This window comes from Poecilia formosa, unplaced genomic scaffold (assembly GCF_000485575.1).
Source record: "Poecilia formosa unplaced genomic scaffold, Poecilia_formosa-5.1.2 Scaffold1528, whole genome shotgun sequence".
NCBI lineage: Eukaryota > Metazoa > Chordata > Actinopteri > Cyprinodontiformes > Poeciliidae > Poecilia > Poecilia formosa.
Window position 1 is genome coordinate 1,066 of NW_006801467.1, and position 4,752 is coordinate 5,817.

Consider the following 4,752-nt stretch of genomic DNA (forward strand, 5'->3'; position numbering starts at 1 on the left):
GATAAAAAGATATGTACTGCTTGTTTCCTGCTGTATTAATAATCATTCTTTATCTCCGTTTCTGTCACTTAGTCCCTATATCGTTTACTGCGTCTTAATCATCTGTTTTCTTTTATGATCAAAGTTCACTTTCCAAAGCTTCTTACCCCTTTCTTTTATGTTTCTGTATTGACAGGACAGCTCTAGTTCAGTGGGTTCAGGGGAGTTCAGTGGCATCAAGGAACTCGATGATATTAGTCAGGAAATAGCCCTGCTGCACAGGTAAGTGATACTATTAACACAATAACTTCAAATCAAAATTACACCAAAAGTCAGTTTTGATTCTTTATTTCCCATTCCTTTTCTAATCGGTGTGGAGCTTATGTTTTTTACTTCATGGTTCAGATGTGCATTTCCTAATTTAATTAGCAAATCCTGTGCTAATAGGCCCTTATTAATAGCAGTATTTATGTGTTAGTTAGCCGTGATAACATTATCAGTCATTATCAATTTACCATTCTCAATTGTGTATAAAAGAAACAGCCTCTGACTGGAAAGTAAGCCAGCTTGCAGCAGCTTTAGCCACAGGTAGCTAAAATATACACCACTGCCTGTTAGTGCTGTAATGTTTAAGTTCACTTTCTATATTAATGTAAAATCACTGACATCTTCCAACAGTTGTTTAGAATACCATTTTAAATATTGACATAAGTGCTATATGCCAGATATTTTGCATATTCTGATATGATTCATAATTTCTCATTTTGTTTTGTTGTGTCCATCTTTCTCAAAAGTAGCCTACATAAGCTACCATATCTGGGATGGTCTTGTTCCTCTGTCCATTGTAGGTTCAGTCACAGGGCAAAACAAAAATTTTAATGGCACAAACCTGCACTAAGAGAGCATTAAAAACTATCTCTCTCCCTCAACTGTGTTTGGGGAAACATTTCAGCCACGGTGTGGCATTATCTAAAATTACACTAGTCAAACGCAATATGAAAAACAACTAGTTAGGTAGTTAACCTTCCTGTGTTTACTCTGTAGATGCCAGTATGTCAACCCATTGGTTGAAAAAATGGCGACCTCCATGAGTGAAAAATATAACAAAAGATATGCATTTTTTAAGTAATTATGAATTTTGGTGTATCACAAACAGTAATTTTTTAGTTAATAGGAAAATTACAACATATTTAGGCCAACATGTTCATTTTTTCCTGGCTCACTTTAATGATGCTCTAGACCAGGGGTGCTCAAGTCCAGTCCTTGAGAGCTACCATCCTGCAACTTTTAGAAGCACCCTTACTCCAACAGACCAGGATCAGCTCTGAGAAGGCCTGGTAAAGAGCCTTTCATTTGATTCAGGCGTGTTGGAGCAAGGATGCATCTGAAAGTTGCAAGATGGTAGCTCTGGAGGACTGGACTTGAGCACCCCTGGTCTAGTCTCTGGAGAGGCATCGAGAGCTGGAGATTTCCTGGATAGGAAAGCACATTTGGCAGCCCATGATCTTTTCGGTTGCTCTGATGAACTACTGCAGCACTTTCTTGTGTTGATGGTCTGAACCCTTCACACAGGCTCCATGAAGTAGAGAGGAGATGGTTCAGTCTTATTCTTGTGTGACATAAATTCTGCAACTGTCACCAAGGACATATTTGTTTGTAGATGGAAGCAACCCCTCTTCATGCATGCTGATGATGGATTTAGCGGTTTTGAGGAGTAGGCTGGGGAGTGGTGGTTTATAAGTTTATTTACTCAGACTGGCTTGCAGACCTCTCCAGCTTTCTTGTTTCTGTTAACATTCACAACACCTGCATTTCTTTCTGAGCCCAACCATAATCCATGGAGATCCTAGTGATTTTGATATCGTCTCCAGGTGGAAAGAGTCCAGAGGAAGTCACTCATTATGTCAATATGACTTTGATGTTCTATTTTCAGCAAAACCAGTAACTTGTCCGGCTGTTAAGTGAGCTGAAAGTCATTGCGTTCCATGGGAACCGTTGAATAAATAATGAATGATTATTTATAAAAAAACATTAATTAATAATAATTAATTACCTTCATGTTTTTCTAAGCAAGAATATGTTTTCTCCTTGCAAACCTCCACTTCTATATGCAAACAGTTAACAGTGTTAGGATTTGAGTTTTCTGTGTTTATTTTGGGTTTTTTCTGTTTATTGTGATCCTGTTCCCTGAGTCTCTGTGTTGTCCTGTCTGCTCCCTAATTGTTTCCCACATGTGTCTAGTTCCCCTGATTACTCCCTGTGTATTTAAGTCCACCTGTTGTCTCTGTCTCTTGTCAGATCCTTGTCGTATGTCGTTTGTTGTCTGCTAGTCAGTCTACTCAGTTGGACTGTTAGTCCTGAGTCGACGTTAGCTCTAGTTCCAGCTGCTATGGTTGCTACCGGAATGAGCTTAGCCTCCGTTTCTGCCGTGCTGCCAGTTCCTGGACTGTTGTGAGCTTCCCGTTATTAAATATTCTTCATCATTCATCTTCACCCTGGGCTCCGTCTGCGTTCTCTCTCATCACCTCAACTTCATGAGAAACAGAAGCATATACATTTTGAGAAAGTATTGGACAGAGAATTAACAAATCCTGATTGTGACATACTTACTTTTGAAACAAAATTTAATTCCAAAGCATACATTTTTAAAATGTTTTCTTAATAAAATCTGCCAATTTCCACAGATCTGCAATCCTTCATACCATCTCCACAGGCTATCGACTGAGGGATTGACACTAACCTATCAATTGACTAATTTTAATATGAAAATGTTCCATTTAATGATCTTAATACAATTTAACATAAGTTCTAAAGGAGAATTCCAGCATTTCCAGCTCCAAGTGAACCTGAAAAAATAAGGTCTGTAATTGTTATAACAATAGTCAGACATGACATGACGGGGAAAAAAAAGTATAAATTGTATTTCTTAAGATGTACAACAGTGGCAATTATGTCACGAGTGATATCGCAACAGTGTAGATCAAAACATCATTATATTGAGTTAGATATTAGTAAATCATTCATGTGTGGTGCACCTAAAAATGCCACCACAGTATTTAGTTTTTTTAAATCATTTGCAGTTCGGCATGTTAATCTGCCTGTATTTATAGTGCTTTCCTGAGGTGGGGACAGGAGCAGTAATGGCGAAGCGGAACCTTTGTTTGAGGGGCGTTGCTTTCAGGTTGGTTTTGGGATGGACTTCCGGTTTGTCTCAAACGCAATCTGGAAGTTAACAACAGCGCTGGTCGTCATTGCTGACCCTTTGTTTATTTTCTCTTCAGGTCAGTATGTGGTTGGGGAAAAGCACCAAGGCTACCGTGTGGGATACTTAACATCTTGATTAACCAGAATAGGTCGTGTAGTTAGGTTTTGTGCACCGTTTGGCTGGTTTTCTCAGGCGAGGTTGGCGTTGGCTCGCTCTGAGGGCCATTAAATCTCAACATCAACATGTTGGACAAGTTTTATTTTGTTTTGTTCTTTTTAGTGTTGGCTGTTAAAGCAGATTGAGTGTCCTTTTCCCAAAATAGGGGTTGTATTGTAGGTCGGATAAACTCCAACACTTTTACGGTCCATTTCTGTGGACAGACACTTGTTCTCTTTTACATGCATTTTGAGGCTGAACCTTTGGAGTGAGCTCCGAAACTTCAAGTGCTAAAATTGTGTGTCAACTTTGTTACAACAGTTTTGACACCCGGGACCTGTAACATAATGCATACAATATCAGTACATATCGGTTATCGACTATAACTGTCTCAATAATTTCAGGTGATACATTAAGACAGTGTTTTTCAACCACTATGCCGCGTCACACTAGTGTACCGTGAGTGATCGTCAGGTGTGCCGTGGAAATTATCCAATTTCACCTCCTGTATTTTCCGGACTATAAGCTGCTACTTTTTTCCTACACTTTGAACATACGGCTTTTCTGTGGATTTTTCTTCAACCACCAGGGGGCTCTTTAGCAGGAAGTGAATCATTGGAAGTCAAAATTGGAAATCAAAGAATAAGCACTAATTTTCATTTAGAACAACCACATGCTAGCAGCAGGCACGATGGAGAAATGTTTTCAAACTCATATGATGCAGCTTTTAAGTTGAGGAGTATCAATCTGGCAGTACAGGAGGGAAATAAAGCCGCTGCACATAAACTCGGCGTGAACAAAACCGGATTTGGAGACCAAAGACTGCGCCCATAATATATCCAGTAGTTATTAGGACGCAGCCCTCTGCTGGGTCCTTATGGGAAACTGAGAGCAGCAGAGATACCAGCGGCTTGTAGCCCTGTGCGGCTGATATATGTAAGTTTCCTGGGGGGTTCAAAAAATTTGAAGGTACGTGATCCCTCGTTTTTTCGTGGGGGTTGCGTTCTGAAAATAACCCGCGATAAGTGAAATCCGCGAAGTAGTTACCTTTAGTTTTTACAATTATTATACAGCATAATTAAATACTCTACACATTGAAACAAAGAACAAAACCTGTTCCTCAATCGGGCCTTAATGTGATCCGGAGTCGAGTCATTAAAGCGTCTCTTCCAACTTGCCCCGCGAGATTCACAGCTGTATCTACGGCAGAGCGATGGATCTCGTCAAGCGAGCCTCCGGTCGGGTTTTGCGCTGATTCTGGTCACAGATTTTTCCAGCAGGCATTCAAAGTTTTCAGCTTTCATCTCCTGAATGGCCAAGCTGTATTACTTATATTTAAATACCGTAACGTTATTGGCACACAGACAGAGAAGAACTGCAGAGACTGTTTAGCCAATCAGGAAACGGAACAT

At 39.9% G+C, this 4,752-nt stretch overlaps 1 long non-coding RNA gene across 1 annotated transcript in view; it reads right to left on the minus strand.

The window, feature by feature from the left end:
- Window positions 1-407: 407 nt before the first annotated feature.
- LOC107835308 (uncharacterized) overlaps window positions 408-4,752 on the minus strand; it is a 5,425-nt gene continuing 1,080 nt past the window's right edge. Inside the window, exons 2-3 of the long non-coding RNA XR_001661119.1 lie at window positions 984-985; window positions 408-419 (exon numbers count right to left, since the gene is read on the minus strand). This is a non-coding gene — a long non-coding RNA (uncharacterized LOC107835308). The remainder of the gene's footprint in view (window positions 420-983; window positions 986-4,752) is intronic.